The 18,233-nt window shown below is 47.5% G+C and overlaps 1 long non-coding RNA gene across 1 annotated transcript; it reads right to left on the bottom strand.

Moving 5' to 3' along the window:
• Window positions 1-448: 448 nt before the first annotated feature.
• On the bottom strand, window positions 449-15,686 carry LOC116984947. The gene is made up of 3 exons (XR_004415186.1): window positions 15,673-15,686; window positions 15,363-15,364; window positions 449-543 (listed from the first exon to the last, which is right to left on the bottom strand). It is a non-coding gene; the product is annotated as an uncharacterized LOC116984947 (long non-coding RNA).
• Between the last annotated feature and the right edge of the window lie 2,547 nt (window positions 15,687-18,233).

An 18,233-nucleotide genomic window follows, 5' to 3' on the forward strand; every position in this document is an offset into this window, starting at 1 on the left:
CATGTTAAAAAAAAATATTCCCTAGTGTGTGTAGGACGGTGTTAATGTGCCCCGGATCGCTGGTCAGTGCGGACTCGATGGGCCGAAGGGACTGTTTCCACGCTGTATCTCTAAACTAAACCTAAACTAAACTGGTATTATACTTCCGTCTCCAGCTGATGGAGATACTGATGACAATGGCCCTGACTGCTCTGTATATTCATCCACGTACTCCTAATTGGTTTTGACTCTGTGGCAGCCCATTCCCATTCGGGTTCCTTCTGTCAGGATCCCATGATGAATTGCTTAGAGGTCAAGGGGCACTTTCCTGCTCGCGAAGAGACGGTAGAATTTTTTCCTTTTTTGTCTTTGCGGGTTTTCAAAAACGTCTCAGACAATGGCGAGTGCGATGACAATCAGCGCCTGTCTGCGGCTGAGATCAATGCGCAGGCAGGCAGCACAGTGGTAGAGAGCCAGGACAGACACAAGACGCTGGAGTATCCCGGCGGGACAGGCAGCATCTCTGGAGAGAAGGAATGGGTGACGTTTCGGGTCGAGACCCTTCTTCAGACTCAGGGGAGAGGGAAGCGAGAGATACGAAAGGTACATAGAACTAATGAATGAAAGATATGCAGAAGGCAACAATGATCAAGGGAAGGTGGAGCCCACAATGGTCCATTGTTGGCTGTGGGGAAGGTGATAACGAAAGATAAAACTCAGCCGGACGACAGTTAAGTTCATGTGCATAAGTGATAGGAGCAGAATTAGGCCATTCGGCCCATCAAGTCTACTCCGCCATTCAATCATGGCTGATCTATCTTCCCATCTCAACCCCATTCTCCTGCTTTCTCCATACAATGACTAGGGTGGGGGAGGGACAGAGGGAGAGGGGATGAAAGGGTTACGTGAAGTTAGAGAAATCAAGAGTCACACCGCTGGGTTGTAAGCTGGCCGAGAGTGTTTTACTGTTGTGTGTCCCAGATAGAACAATGAAATTCTTACTTGCAGCGGCACAATGCAATACGTAGGTAGGAGAATGGAGTTGAGAGGGAAAGATAGATGGCGCAGCGGTAGAGTTGCTGCCTCACAGCGCCAGAGACCCAGGTTCGATCCAGACTACGGGCGCTGTCTGTACGGAGTTTGCACGTTCTCCCCGTGACCTACGTGGGTTTTCTCCGGAATCTCCGGTTTCCTCCCACATTCCAAAGACGTGCAGGTTTGTAGGTTAATTGGCTTCGGTAAAAATTGTAAATTGTTCCTCGTATGCGTAGGATAGCGTATCTCTGAACTAAACTAGTGTGTGAATGGGTCATCGTTGGTCGGCGCGGACTCAGTGGGCCGAAGGGCCTGTTTCCGTGCTATATCTCAAAAGAAAAGATCAGCCATGATTGAATGGCAGAGTAGACTTGATGGGGCGAATAGCCTAATTCTGCTCCTATCTCTTATGAATTTACAGTGGGGAAACAGGCCCTTCGGCCCACCGTATCCGCACCAACCAGCGATCCCCGCACATTAATAGCCCTGTCCCACGGTACGAGTTCATTCCAAGAGCTCTCCCGAGTTAAAAAAAAATCAAACTCGTGGTAAGCACGGAGAATGAACGTAGTGGGTACGTCGGAGCTCGGGGACGTCTCTCAGCAGCTCGTAACGCTAACGGCAAGTACTCGGGAAGACTCGCTAATGGCAGGTAAGCACGGGAAGACTGGTGAAGATTTTTCAACATGTTGAAAAATGTCCACGAGAGCCCCGAGTACCGACGAGCGGCCATTACCGTAAATCTCCGAGTTTGAATCAGGGCAAACTCGGGAGAGCTCTTGGAATGAACTCGTACAGTGGGACAGGGGTTTAACACTATCCTGCACACGCCAGGGACAATTTTACATTTACACCAAGCCAATTAACCTACAAATTTGCACGTCTTTGGGGTGTGGGAGGAAACCGAAGTTCTCGGAGAAAAAAAACCCAGGCGGGTCACGGGGAGAGCGTGCAAACTCCGCACGGACAGCACCCGTAGTCGGGATCGAACGCGGGTACAACTCTACCGCTGCGGAACCGCGCCGACCAAACCTCTGAAGAGTTCATGGACTGTAAAGACTTGCTGTTTGTGAGATCCTTCGAGGAAGGTGGGCCAAAATTTTGGGAAGAATCGGAAGTTTGCCGAACAAGTCACCGATTCATGGAGAGGGACTTAAAACAGGAGCAACACTCATTTGGGGTGGAGAAAAAAAAATAAAGATTGGCAGAGCGATCTGCTTGAGTTCTTTAAGATGCTGAAATGCATAAAGAAATCCCGATTTAGATTTTATGTAGAGTTTAATTAAATTTTGTACATTAAACCTCTGGGTCTGTGATCTGCGATCACAGACCCAGAGGTTTAATGTACAAAATTACAAGCCTCAAGCAAGTCTATAACTTGTTAGATAAAGTAGAACAGGCTATCAATGACAATTAACTCATTTAGCACTGAGCTGCTGTGTGGGTCAGAGTTGCTGACCCCTGAAAACATCACACAGCCTCGCACCCCCCCCCCTCAAACTCAAGTGTGTGTTGGGGAATTTCTCGACATGCCTGCTCCTGTTTTTCATAAGATCGTGAGTCATCGGGGCAGAATTAGGCCAGGGTGGTGCAGCGGGTAGAGCTGCTGCCACACAGTGCCAGAGACCCGGGTTCGATCCTGACTGCGGGTGGCTGCCTGCAGGGACTTTGTGCGTTCTCCCCGTGACTTTAAGAATAAGGAGTAAGCCATTTAGAACGGAGACGAGGAAACACTTCTTCTCACAGAGAGTTGTGAGTCTGTGGAATTCTTTGCCTCAGAGGGCGGTGGAGGCTGGTTCTCTGGATGCTTTCAAGAGAGAGCTAGATAGGGCTCTTAAAGATAGCGGAGTCAGGGGATATGGGGAGAAGGCAGGAACGGGGTACTGATTGGGGATGATCAGCCACGATCACATTGAATGGCGGTGCTGGCTCGAAGGGCCGAATGGCCTACTCCTGCACCTATCGTCTATTGTCTATTGACTTGCGCGGGGTGTTTTCTCCGAGATCTTCGGTTTTCTCCCCCCACTCCAAAGATCGATCCCTGACTACGGGCGCTGTCGGTGTGGAGTTTGCACGTTCTCCCCGTGACCGCCTGCGGTTCCTCCGGGCGCTCCGGTTTCCTCCCGCACTCCAAAGACGTGCGGGCTTGTAGGATAATTGACGCCTGTGAATTGTCCCTAGCGTGAAGGATGGTGGTGGTTGGTCAGCCTGAGCTCGGTGGGCCGAAGGGCCTGTTTCCACGCTGTATCACGAAACAGAAACTAAACTAAACACAGACCATCACTGGGTACTGGGGCATTACTATAGTTTGGCTTAGAGATGCAGCACGGAAACAGGCCCTTCGGCCCACCGGGTCCGCGCCGACCAGCGATCCCCGCACACTAACACCTTCCTACGCCCACTGGGGACAATTTTTACATTCACCAAGCCAATTAACCTACAAACCTGTACCCCTTTGGAGCGTGGGAGGAAACCCACGCAGGTCACGGGGAGTACGTACAACATCCGTACAGACAGCGCCCGTAGTCGGGATTGAACCCGGGTCTCCGGCGCTGCATTCGCTGTAAGGCAGCAACTCTACCGCTGCGCCACCGTGCCATTCAACAGAAAATGTTGGATATTTCTGTCAGCGTGTCTGCCCAGAAGTCACTTTAGATTACCTCCGCCAGCCAAAGTAATATTGAACCATACCTTATGATTTCTCTAACTTCAGGTAATCCCGGCATTCCCTCTCTCTCTCCATCCCTCCCCCACCCAAGTCGCACCAGCTTCTCATTTACACCCAACAAACAGCTAACAATGGCCTGTTTCCTTTATTGTCGTTACCTTTTAAATATCTTTCATTCATTGTTCTTTATCTCTCCACATCACCACCTATATCTCTCGTTTTCCTTAGCCCTAACCGGTCTGAAGAAGGGTCTCGACCCGAAACGTCACCCATTCCTTCTCTCCAGGGATGCTGCCTGTCCCGCTGAGTTACTCCAGAATTTTGTGCCTATCTTATATCTTGATATCTGACCTGCCACTAGTCAATAATAATATATCTTTTATTGTCATTGCACGTCAGTGCAACGAGATTTAGTGTGCAGCTCCACTGATGTACAAGAAAGGTAAATAAATACAATACATAAATAAGCAAGCTGAATCGATTGACGTGACCATCTGAGGGAGACTGTCCAAAGGGAGTGGGTGGGGGGGCAAAAATTAGGGCCGGTTCAGAGCCGCTATAGCTCTTGGGATAAAACTGTTCCTGAGTCTAGAGGTTTGGGCGTAGAAGGCCTTGTAACGTCTGCCGGAGGGAAGTAGTTGAAACAGACCGTGGCAGGGATGTGATGAGTCCTTATGGATGCTGAGGGCCTTCCTGAGGCACCGCGTGTGGTAGATGCCCTCCAAGGCTGGTAGCTCTGTCCCGATGATCCGCTGCGCTCTGTTGACGACGCGCTGAAGAGCTCTCCTCTCCGCCTCCGTGCAGCTGAGATACCACACAGAGATGCCATACGTTAGTATGCTCTCTGTGGTGCAGCGGTAGAACGTTGTCAGCAGCTGTTGGGGCAGACCAGTCTTTTTTAATGTCCTCAGGAAGAACAGTCGTTGCTGTGCCAATAAACCATTAAGTAGATGTTATCTTAGTCATTTCTATCGGAGGGAATTCCATAGGTTGCTGCACTTGCATGTTTGGTGAGTCAGTTTGGTTGTTTCCAAATATTTGCAGATTAAATTGTGCACATTTTACATTAATCTAAATGTACATAAATGCTTAGATAACATGCGTAACTATAAACAAAAACCACAGAGTGCTGGAGCAACTCAGCGGGTCAGGCAGCATCTGTGGAGAACATGGATAGGTGACGTTTCACATAGTGCTGGAGTAACTCAGCGGGTCAGGCAGCATCTGTAGAGAACATGGATAGGTGACGTTTCACAGAGTGCTGGAGTAACTCAGCGAGTGCAGCAGCATCTATGGAGCTAAGGAAATAGGCAACGTTTCGGGTCGAAACCCTTCCGGGTTTCGGCCCGAAACGTTGCCTATTTCCAGAAGGGTTTCGGCCCGAAACGTTGCCTATTTCCTTCACTCCATAGATGCTGCTGCACCATAACTCAGCGGGTCAGGCAGCATCTGTGGAGAACATGGATAGGTGACGTTTCACAGAGTGCTGGAGTAACTCAGCGGGCCAGGCAGCATCTGTGGAGAACATGGATAGGTGACGTTTCACAGAGTGCTGGAGTAACTCAGCGGGTCAGGCAGCATCTGTGGAGAACATGGATAGGTGACGTTTCACAGAGTGCTGGAGTAACTCAGCGGGTCAGGCAGCATCTGTGGAGAACATGGATAGGTGACGTTTCACAGAGTGCTGGAGTAACTCAGCGGGTGCAGCAGCATCTATGGAGCTAAGGAAATAGGCAACGTTTCGGGTCGAAACCCTTCTGGGTTTCGGCCCGAAACGTTGCCTATTTCCAGAAGGGTTTCGGCCCGAAACGTTGCCTATTTCCTTCGCTCCATAGATGCTGCTGCACCATAACTCAGCGGGTCAGGCAGCATCTGTGGAGAACATGGATAGGTGACGTTTCACAGAGTGCTGGAGTAACTCAGCGGGTCAGGCAGCATCTGTGGAGAACATGGATAGGTGACGTTTCACAGAGTGCTGGAGTAACTCAGCGGGCCAGGCAGCATCTCTGGAGAACATGGATAGGTGACGTTTCACATGGCGGTGCTGGCTCGAAGGGCCGAATGGCCTACACCTTCTATGTTTCTAACTCTACATAGTGAGTTAGTTCCTCTAAACTAAACCCTGCTGCCTTTGCATATTAACAGCGTCACAAAATTCTTTGACCAAATAGCCCTTTGTAAGCATTTCCATCGGGTTTTAAGTGTGATTGAATTCATCCTAAAATGTTCTGTATGAAATGGCAAGTTTCTTATGCGTCCTTTGATCTCCCTCTACTCCTCCATCAGTTTATTACTAACGCAGCCTCAGGTCCTTATGTTTCATCCAAATGAAAAAAAATTAAATCATTAACCCGACCACTCTTTGCCTTTTGTGATTGGGTGGCTTTTCGTGTCATTAACAGTATAAGTCGGCCTAACTGTTTGAAAGTGTGATTAATAATTTACTCTCACGGCAGCCAGGAGACATTTCTTGCCCTGTTATGCAGGAACAGTCAAGTCTTCGCCAATGTTCGTCATGAAATAAAATATTTTGTGTCTATAATAGTAGAGAAGGCTGTATCAATTCAATCGAAATACTTTCAAGAGAGAGCTAGATAGGGCTCTTGAAGATAGCGGAGTCAGGGGACATGGGGAGAAGGCAGGAACGGGGTACTGATTGGGGATGATCAGCCATGATCACATTGAATGGCGGTGCTGGCTCGAAGGGCCGAATGGCCTACTCCTGCACCTATTGTCTATTGTCTATTGACACACATAACCTGAGACTTGATGTTCTGAAGGATTAAGGGCCTGTCCCACTTGGCGAATTTTTTTCGGCGACTGCTGGCATCATATCAGTTACGGCAAAAGGTTTTGAGCATTTCAAAATGCAACGGCGACAAAAAAAATGTTGCCCCACTTGAAAAAACACCGTGCGCCAATACATCGTCACGCCGCGTCACGTCGCAAATTTATCCGTGACCTGATGCTTCAGTCAATGATGCCAGCAGTCGCCGAAAAAACCAACAAGTGGGACAGGCCCTTAAAGAAAAAAGGAGGCACCTCCTTAACTTTAAGAATCCCAGTTGCCAAACACATTATCTTTTCAAGAGAGAGTTAGATTTGGCTCGTAGGGCTGAAGGAATCAAGGGATATGGGGAAAAGCAGGTGCAGCAGCATCTATGGAGCGACGGAAATAGGCAACGTTTCGGCCTGAAACGTCGCCTATTTCCTTCGCTCCATAGATGCTGCCGCACCCGCTGAGTTTCTCCAACACTTTTGTCTACCTTCGATTTTCCAGCATCTGCAGTTCCTTCTTAAACAACATGTAACAGTCCAAATGTCTTTGAGGAACAGCACCTCATATGAACATTGAATTCTCCAGTTTTAAGTAACCTTCATCAGTAACCCCCCCCCCCCCCCCACTTCCCCACCACCATCCTCGATTCACATACCCTGGGCAAGAGACTCTATGCATCTGCCCGATCTGTTCCTCTCATGATTTTATACACTTCACTTCCTCGATCCTGAGCATTTAAGTTGCTGAACCAAGGAAAGAGTGTTCACGTCGCGGCCCTGTTTCCACCAATCTTTCCACCGCCGCGCACACACAAGAAGCACAAGAAGCCACAAGACAGACACCATTGTATGCAGATGCCGAGATGTGTGTTCAGCTCTGGCTGAACAACTTCTAGTCTTGTGTGTGGATTCGATAAGAAGATAGAGTGATACCGTGTGGGAACGGGCCCTTCGGCCCAACTTGCCCACGCCGGCCAACACTTCCCAGCTACACTAGTCCCACCTGCCTGCGCTTGGTCCATATCCCTCCAAACCTATCCTATCCATGTACCTGTCTAACTGTTTCTTAAACGTTGGGATAGTCCCAGCCTCAACTACCTCCTCCGGCAGCTCGTTCCATACACCCACCACCCTTTATGTGAAAAAGCTACCTATTAAATCTTTTCCCCTTCACCTTGAACCTGTGTCCTCTGGTCCTCGATTCCCCTACTCTGGGCAAGAGATTCTGTGATGCAGGTAAAACAATAATGACATTGGAGGTGAAGTGGGATCCAGAGTATAATAATATATAATGCAAGAAGGAACTGCAGATGTTGGTTTAAACTATAGATAGACACAAAATGCTGGAGTAACTCAGCAGGACAGGCAGCATCTCTGGAGAGAAAGAATGGGTGCCGTTTCGGGTCGAGACCTTTCTTCATTTGATATCGATATATCACACGTAATTATGAAAATGTTATTAAATTAGAAAGGGCATGGGTGAAGAGGCAACTCTGAAGAAAAATCTTTTTTTTTTTTGGCGAGGAATCTGGAGCTTAATTCTTAAGCAAAATATTTTTTACTTTTTATTTCCTAACGTTTTGGATTCTGCAAAGAATGAGAATCAGGAATTGATATTCAATCTGAAAAAGCAAGAAGCCCTTCCATAATCATATTGAACTTGCCTCTATTATTTTGCTACAAAATGAATTATTTCACATTCTATCTTAAAATGTCGTTCCACGAAAGTGGCAGAAAAACTGTTCTTGGGAGGAAGAAAAAGGTTTTAATTATCTTTTTTCCCATTTTTGTAGAAGGTTTGCCTCCGAGCAAGTCAGTGAGCAGAACGGAGTCTTATTGCTCATTGAATTCCTAGCTGACGGCCATATTGTCAGAGCCAAGTATTCCTTCAAAGTATCACGTCCATCTCTCCCTGAAAGTTCTGAAAGGGCCTGTCCACCTGCCGATTTTTTTTCGGCGACTGCCGGCGTCATAGCAGTGTCGGCAAAAGGTTTTGATCGTTTCAAAATCCTGCGGCGGCAAAAAAAATGTTGCCACACTTGAAAAAAACAGCGCGCGTTAATACGTCGTCACGCCGCGCCACGCTGCATCACGTCGCAAATTTATCCGTGACCTGATGGTTCAGTCAATGATGCCGCAGTCGCCGAAAAAATCGGCAAGTGGGACAGGCCCTTAAAGAAAAAAGGAGGCAACTCGTTAACTTTGAGGATCCCAGTTGCTCAACACTATTTTTTCAAGAGAGAGTTAGATTTGGCTCGTAGGGCTGAAGGAATCAAGGGATATGGGGAGAAAGCAGGAACGGGCTACTGATTTTGGATGATCAGCCATGATCATATTGAATGGCGGTGCTGGCTCAAAGGGCCGAATGGCCTACTCCTGCACCTATTTTCTATATTTCCATGTTTCTATGTTTCTATCTCCCCCTGGAGAAAAGGAATAGGTGGCATTTCGGGTTGAGATCCTTTAGTTTAGTTTAGAGAAACAGCGTGGAAACAGGCCCTTCGGCCCACCGAGTCCGTGCCGACTAGCGATCCCCGCACATTAACACTATCCTATACACACTAGGGACAATCTACATTTATACCAAGCCAATTTACCTATGCCCAGACTCTCAGTCTGAAGAAGGGTCTCAACCCCAAACATCACCCATTCCTCTTCTGCAGGTGAGCTGCCTGACCCGCTGAGTTACTCCAGCACTTGGTGTCTTTTTTATTGTAAACCAGCACCTGCAGTTCCTTGCTTCTACGCCATAACCATATTATTTTTCCACAATTACATTTCACATTTCTTGACCTTTAGACTTTAGACTTAGTACAGCACAGAAACAGGCCCTTCGGCCCACCGGGTCCATGCTGACCAGCGATCGCCCCGTACGCTGGCACGATCCGATACACACATGGGGGACAATTTACAATTTACAGAAGCCAATTAACGTACAAACCCGCACGTCTTTGGAGAGTGGGAGGAAACCGGAGCGCCCAGAGAAAACCCACGTGGGTCTTGGGGAGAACGTGCAAACTCCGTACAGACAGCACCTGTGGTCAGGATCAAACCCGGGTCTCTGGCGCTGTGAGGCAGCAACTCTACCGCTGCGCCAAAGTGACGCCACTTTGACCTTCTTCACCATTTATTAATTCTTCTTGTTTTCCCTTTGCAATATTTATTTTTTTACATGTAAGAGACTGTTGGTGTTGCCTGATTCACAGTCAGGGTGGCTTGTTTGTTGGGGCTATGGTAGATTTAGTTAGGCATGAGGACATAGGGGCTGTCACTGCACCTATGTTGATGCGATCAAGTTCACTTGATACACTGCAGGCTGCTTGAGAGTCCAGTTGGTTCCAGATAGCTGGGATCAGCGGCTCGCTCTCAATGTTCTCAGTTCAAACCCACACTTGGGCAAACTCGATAAGGTCACGGGATCTCAATCCATTCACTCGGGCAAGTGGACACACCATGAACACCGAACATAGAACCGTACAGGACCTGACGTTGGTGCAGCGGTAGAGTTGCTGCCTCACAGTGTCAGAGACAACGGTTCAATCCCGACTACGGGCGCTGTCTTCACGCAGTTTGTACGTTCTCCCCGTGACCTGCGTGGGTTTTCTCTGAGATCTTCAGTTTCCTCCCACACTCCAAAGACGTACAGGTTTGTCGGTTAATTGGCTTGGTATAAAAAATGTCAATTACCCCCAGTGTGTGTAGGGTAGTGCCAATGTGCGGGGATCGCTGGTCGGTGCGGACTCGGTGGGCCGAAGGGCCTGATTCCGCGCTGTATCTTTAAACTAACTTAAACTAAACCAAAGTGCTGGAGTAACTCAGCGGGTCAGGCAGCATCTGTGGAGAACATGGATAGGTGACGTTTCACAGAGTGCTGGAGTAACTCAGCGGGTCAGGCAGCATCTGTGGAGAACGTGGATAGGTGACGTTTCACAGAGTGCTGGAGTAACTCAGCGGGTGCAGCAGCATCTATGGAGCTAAGGAAATAGGCAACGTTTCGGGTCGAAACCCTTCCGGGTTTCGGCCCGAAACGTTGCCTATTTCCAGAAGGGTTTCCGCCCGAAACGTTGCCTATTTCCTTCGCTCCATAGATGCTGCTGCACCATAACTCAGCGGGCCAGGCAGCATCTGTGGAGAACATGGATAGGTGACATTTCACAGAGTGCTGGAGTAACTCAGCGGGTCAGGCAGCATCTGTGGAGAACATGGATAGGTGACGTTTCACAGAGTGCTGGAGTAACTCAGCGGGTCAGGCAGCATCTGTGGAGAATGTGGATAGGTGACGTTTCACAGAGTGCTGGAGTAACTCAGTGGGTCAGGCAGCATCTGTGGAGAACATGGATAGGTGACGTTTCACAGAGTGCTGGAGTAACTCAGCGGGTCAGGCAGCATCTGTGGAGAACATGGATAGGTGACGTTTCACAGAGTGCTGGAGTAACTCAGAAACGTTTTCAAGTACATACATTAATCACGAGAAGAGTGGATTTGGTAGATGCACAGATTCTCTTGCCCAGAGGTAGGGGAATCGAGGACCAGAGGAAATTGGTTTAAGGTAGAGGGGGGGGGGAGGAGGAGATTTAAAAGGAACCTGAGGGGTAAATTTTTGTTACACAAAGGCTGGTGGGTATAGGGAACATGTTGCCAGAGGAGGTAGTTGAGGCTGGGACTATCACCATGTTTAAGAAACGTTTGGACAGGTACATGGATATAACAGGTTTAGAGTTGCACCACCATTCAATATGATCATGGCTGATCATCCAAAATCAGTACCCCCGTTCCTGCTTTCTCCCCATATCCCTTGATTCCGTTAGCCCTAAGAGCTATATCCAACTTTCTCTTGAAAACATCCAGTGAATTGGCCTCCACTGCCTTCGGTGGCAGAGAATTCCACAGATTCACAACTCTCTGGGTGAAAAAGTTTTTCCTCATCTCAGTCCTAAATGGCCGACCCCTTATTCTTAAACTGTGAGCCCTGCTTCTGGACTCCGCCCAACATGGGGAACAATTTTCTGCATCTAGCCTGTCCAATTCTTTAAGAATTTCATATGTTTCCATAAGGTCCCCTTCTCATGCTTCTAAATTCCAGTGAATACTAGCCCAGTCGACCCATTCTTTCATCATATGTCAGTCCCGCCATCCTGGGAATTAACCTGGTGAACCTACGCTGCACTCCCTCAATAGCAGGAATGTCCTTCCTCAAATTAGGAGACCAAAATATGGCGACTGTGCATTTGAGAGTTTAGTTTAGTTTAGTTTAGAGATACAGCACGGAAACAAGCCCTTCATCCCACCGAGTCCGCGCCGACCAGCGATCCCCACATACCAACACTACCCTACACACACTAGGGACAATTAACAATTTTAACTAAGCCAATTAACCTACAAACCTGTATGTTTTTGGAGTGTGGGAGGAAACTGGAGTTCCCAGGAGAAAACCCACGGGGAGAACGTACAAACTCCATATAGACAGCACCCGTAGTCAGGATGGAACCCGGGCCTCTGGCGCTGTGAGGCAGCACCTCTGCCGCTGTGCCACCGTGCTGCTGTTGTGTATACGCGACAATAACGAGTCATTGAAGCATTGTGTGTGTTTTGTTGCAAACTTGTGTGTCTCTTGACTGATGGAGAGGGGAGAAGAGTTCACTGGAGTTTAGAAGGATGAGGGGAATTCTTATAAACACATATACAATTATAAAAGGACTGGACAAGCTAGATGCAGGAAAAATGTTCCCAATGTTGGGCGAGTCCAGAACCAGGGGCCACAGTCTTAGAATAAAGGGGAGGTCATTTAAGACTGAGGTGAGAAAAAAAAATTTTCACCCAGAGAGTTGTGAATTTATGGAATTCCCTGCCACAGAGGCCAGTGGAGGCCAAGTCACTGGATGTTTTTAAGAGAGAGTTAGATAGAGCTCTAGGAGCTAGTGGAATCAAGGGATATGTGGAGAATTATTGATAGGGGACGATCAGGCATGATCACAATGAATGGTGGTGCTGGCTCGAAGGGCCAAATGGCCTCCTCCTGCACCTATTTTCTACGTCTCTATGTTTCTAAGAGGGAGTGAGCGACCAGGGTTGAGACTGGTCCTTGATCGCGCTGCTGGGTCTGCCGAGGCGGCGTGGAGCGTTTAGCCATAATGATACCTCCGATGCACGATTTTGCAAAACGATTTGTCTGGAGGCACCTTGACAAATGTTGTATTGACCTGAAATGCACAAATGCATTGACGTAAGTAACACAGACAGTGTTTCCCAAACTGCAAGCTGAATGTCAATGAAATAAACTACCCGTAAAAATATCAATGAGGGCCCGGGCTATGTTTGACTGCTGTTAATGAATGCGTTGAATTTGTAAAGAAAGAGTGGGACATGCGAAAATAACTAGCTGTTGTTTCCCAAGGCCGACTCTTTTATACAAGAGGGCTTAATTGTCCTGTGGACTGACAACAATGCAACTTGTCGGAGGGAACTGCAGATGCTGGCTCATAAGTGATAGGAGCAGAATTACGCCATTCGGCCCGTCAAGTCTGGCTCCGCCATTCACTCACGGCTGATCTATCCCTCCCTCCTCCCAACGCCGTTCTCCTGCTTTCTCGCCTCTTAATGGGACGACAGATGGCACAATGGGCTAAGTGTTCGGCTGGCAACTGGAAGGTAGCTGGTTCGAATCCCGCTTGGAGTGCATACTGTCGTTGTGTCCTTGGGCAAGACACTTCACCCACCTTTGCCTGTGTGTGTGGATGTAATTATGTGAAGCACTTTGGGGTCAATGCAAGTTGACTAAAAATGTGCTATATAAATAAAGAAATTTAAATTTAATTTAATTTTCTCCCCGTAACCCCTGACACCCGTACTGATCAAGAATCTATCTGTCTCTGCCTTAAAAATATCCATTGCCCTGGCCTCCACAGCTGCCTGTGGCAATGAATTCCACAACTGAACAGTTCTGTGTATACAATACAAGCAGATAGCATAATAATGACAAATTCAATTATTTGTATGTTCTGTACAGGAGTTTGTACATTCTCCCCGTGACCTGCGTGGGTTTTAAACATAGAAACATAGAAAATAGGTGCAGGAGTAGGCCATTCGGCCCTTCGAGCCTGCACCGCCATTCAATGTGATCATGGCCGATCATCCAACTCAGTATCCTGTACCTGCCTTCTCTCCATACCCCCTGATCCCTTTAGCCCCAAGGGCCACATCTAACTCCCTCTTAAATATAGCCAATGAACTGGCCTCAACTACCTTCTGTGGCAGAGAATTCCACAGATTCACCACTCTCTGTGTGAAAAATGTTTTTCTCATCTCAGATAAAGATTTCCCCTTTATCCTTAAACTGTGACCCCTTGTTCTGGACTTCCCCAACATCGGGAACAATCTTCCTGCATCTAGCCTGTCCAACCCCTTAAGAATTTTGTAAGTTTCTATAAGATCCCCCCTCAATCTTCTAAATTCTAGCGAGTACAATCCGAGTCTATCCAGTCTTTCTTCATATGAAAATCCTGACATCCCAGGAATCAGTCTGGTGAACCTTCTCTGCACTCCCTCTATGGCAGGAATGTCTTTCCTCAGATTTGGAGACCAAAACTGTACGCAATACTCCAGGTGTGGTCTCACCAAGACCCTGTACAACTGCAGTAGAACCTCCCTGCTCCTATACTCAAATCCTTTTGCTATGAATGCTAATATTGGCTTTCTTCACTGCCTGCTGCACCTGCATGCCTACTTTCAATGACTGGTGTACCATGACACCCAGGTCTCGTTGCATCTCCCCTTTTCCTAATCGGCCACCATTTAGATAATAGTCTACTTTCCTGTTTTTGCCACCAAAGTGGATAACCTCACAAGATTTTCCCACGAGATCTTCGGTTTCCTCCCACACTCCAAAGACGTACAGGCTTGTAGCTTGATCGGCGTGGTCTAAATGTAAAAATTGTCCCTAGTGTGTGTAGGATAGTGTTAATGTGCGGGGATCGCTGGTCGGCGCGGACCCGTTTGGGCTGAGGGGCCTGTTTCCGCGCTGTATCTCTAAACTAGACTAAACTAAGCATTTTTGCGTCTAATTAAACCTGTCATTAAGCAAGCGTGGTTTTGCCTGAAGCTGATCAATTTTAGCGACTGAATGAATAGCTGCGACAACAAGTGATTTAGCCTCACTTAAGACAAACATTCCTCTCCCTGTTAAATTGGTTGTTCAGTACATGTGCAAAACAACCTACCATTGATCAGAGCACGCACAATAGGCCTGGATACAGTGGATGTGGAGACGATGTTTCCACTAGTGGGAGAGTCTAGCCTCAGAATAAAAGGACGTATCTTTTAGACGAGAATGGAGCGGCTGGGCTTGTACACTCTGGAGTTTAGAAGGATGAGAGAGGGATCCCATTGAAACATATGAGATTGTTAAGGACTTGGACACGCTAGAGGCAGGAAACATGTTCCCGATGTTGGGGGAGTCCAGAACCAGGGGCCACAGTTTAAGAATAAGGAGTAAGCCATTTAGAACGGAGACGAGGAAACATTTTTTCTCGCAGAGAGTTGTGAGTTTGTGGAATTCTCTGCCTCAGAGGGCGGTGGAGGCAGGTTCTCTGGATGCTTTCAAGAAAGAGCTAGATAGGCTCTTAAAAATAGCAGAGTCAGGGGATATGGGGAGAAGGCAGGAACGGGGTACTGATTGGGGATGATCAGCCATGATCACATTGAATGGCGGTGCTGGCTCGAAGGGCCGAATGGCCTACTACAAGCCCAGCTGCTCCATTCTCTCAGCATATGACAGTCCCTCAATCCCGAGAATTAACCTTGTAAACCTACGCTGCACTCCCTCAATAGCAAGAATGTCCTTCTCAAATTAGGGGACCAAAACTGCACACAATACTCCAGGTGTGGTCTCACTAGGGCCCTGTACAACTGCAGAAGGAGCTCTTTGCTCCTATATTCGATTCCCTGTGTTATAAAGTCGCGAAATTATGTCACGTAAATGACACGCAAATAACGCCCAATTGGGACAGGCCCTTTAGATTCTTTTGGATGTTTGGTTTATTGTTTGCTGAGATTCCACTGCGTATTTGGCCCGACTGTGCTGGACTGTTCAACGTTCCGCATTCTCATTCCATCCACTCACATCGACATATATAGTTTGGTCTATTACTGTCACCTGTACCGAGGTACAGTGAAAAGCTTTGTTAGTCGCATGCTATCCCTTCTTCAGACTGTACAGTCTGAAGAAGGGACCCAGGTTGGAACGCCATCCATTCCTTCTCTCCAGAGATGCTGCCTGGCCCGCTGAGTTACTCCAGCACTTTGTGAAACGTCACCTATCCATGTTCTCCACAGATGCTGCCTGACCCGCTGAGTTACTCCAGCACTTTGTGAAACGTCACCTATCCATGTTCTCCACAGATGCTGCCTGACCCGCTGAGTTACTCCAGCACTCTGTGAAACGTCACCTATCCATGTTCTCCACAGATGCTGCCTGTCCCGCTGAGTTACTCCAGCACTCTGTGAAACGTCACCTATCCATGTTCTCCACAGATGCTGCCTGACCCGCTGAGTTACTCCAGCACTCTGTGAAACGTCACCTATCCATGTTCTCCACAGATGCTGCCTGACCCACTGAGTTATGGTGCAGCAGCATTTATGGAGCTAAGGAAATAGGCAACGTTTCGGGCCGAAATCCTTCTGGAAATAGGCAACGTTTCGGGCCGAAACCCTTCCGGGTTTCGGCCCAAAACGTTGCCTATTTCCTTAGCTCCATAGATGCTGCCTACCCGCTGAGTTACTCCAGCACTCTGTGAAACGTCACCTATCCATGTTCTCCACAGATGCTGCCTGACCCGCTGAGTTACTCCAGCACTCTGTGAAACGTCACCTATCCATGTTCTCCACAGATGCTGCCTGACCCGCTGAGTTACTCCAGCATTCTGCGTCTCTCACCTTAAACCAAGAGCACTGCAGGATTTAGCAATTCCCCCCCACCCCTAGAGCTAAACTGATCAAGAGCCCTCACCAAGGAACCTCCTTATTAACAACTAAATTATGTAAACAGTAACTTATTCATGTTGTACCCATTAATATAACGACAAGTGCTTGTTGTGCATTGTTCATTAACTGAGAATATGGTGTCATGAAAATAACAGCTTCTCAAGGGAAAAAAACACAATTTGAAAATGTTTACAGTCTCTGTTATAGAGCCATAGACCCATAGAAACAAAGAAAATATGTGCAGGAGTAGGCCATTCGGCCCTTCGAGCCAGCACCGCCATTCAATATGATCATGGCTGATAATACAAAATCAGTCCCCCGTTCCTGCTTTCTCCCCATATCCCTTGATTCCGTTAGCCCGAAGAGCTAAATCTAACTCTCTCTCGAGAAAACATCCAGTGAATCGGCCTCCACTGCCTTCTGTGGCAGAAAATTCCACAGATTCACAACTCTCTGGGTGAAAAAGTTTTTCCTCATCTCACTACTAAATGGCCTACTTCTTATTCTTAAACTGTGACCCCCTGGTCCTGGACTCCCCCAACATCAGGAACATATTTCCTGCATCTAGCTTGTCCAATCCCTATAAGAATTGTTTATGTTTCTATAAGATCACCTCTCATCCTTCTAAATTCCAGTAAATAAATACAAGCCCATTCGACCCATTCTTTCATCACAGGTCAATCCCACCATCCCGGGAATTAACCTAGTGCACCTCGTAGAGTAGTAGAGTGATACAGTGTAGAAACAGCCCCATTAACCCAACTTGCCCACACCGGCCAACATGTCCCATCGACACTAGTCCCACCTGCTTGCATTTGCCCCTAAACCTGTCCTATCCATGCACCTGTCTAAATGTTTCTTAAACGTTGGGATAGTCCCAGCCTCAACTACCTCCTCCGGCAGCTTGTTCCATACACCCACCACCCTTTGTGTAAAAATGTTACCCTTCACACAGAGAGTGGTGAATCTTAGGAACTCTCTGCCACAGAAGGTAGTTGAGGCCAGTTCATTGGCTATATTTAAGAGGGAGTTAGATGTGGCCCTTGTGGCTAGGGGGATCAGGGGGTATGGAGAGAAGGCAGGTACGGGATACTGAGTTGGATGATCTGCCATGATCATATTGAATGGCGGTGCAGGCTCGAAGGGCCGAATGGCCTACTCCTGCACCTATTGTCTATTGTTTATTTTGCACGGCCTCTGTCCTGAATGAATGAATGAATGTTTATTGTCCAAGTATTCACATACAAAGAATTTGCCTTGCTGCTCCGCCCACAAGTGACAACATGACATACAGTGACAGTTAGCATTGACACATAAAACATTAAACATTAATAATAAAACATTATCGATTAAACATAGAAAATAGGTACATAGAAAATAGGTGCAGGAGTAGGCCATTAGGCCCTTCGAGCCTGCACCGTGAACATGTGAATTAAATAAAATACCAGAGCAGAGAGGCTACAGATTTTTGATTATTACCTCAAAGTTTTACAAAGTTACTGGACTGTGCAAAAGAAGGAACCATCTCCTCAGAATTGTCACATTTTGGGCTTTGGGGCTAACAATAGGAATTCCAGAAATAAAATGGCAGTTCCGCCTTGAAAAATAAAAATAATAAAATCACATTGCAAGATAGGACAGGGAAATAAGATAGGTGCTTCACCAGAGAAAACTTCCCTGTCCAAGGTTCTCCCCTTCATAGTTTACATTCAATTGTGTGTTCACCACAACACAATAGCTAAATGGCAAAGGAAGTAACTGCAGGTGCTGGTTTAAACTGAAGATAGACACAAAA

Source organism: Amblyraja radiata, chromosome 21, assembly GCF_010909765.2.
Source record: "Amblyraja radiata isolate CabotCenter1 chromosome 21, sAmbRad1.1.pri, whole genome shotgun sequence".
Classification (NCBI taxonomy): Eukaryota; Metazoa; Chordata; class Chondrichthyes; order Rajiformes; family Rajidae; genus Amblyraja; species Amblyraja radiata.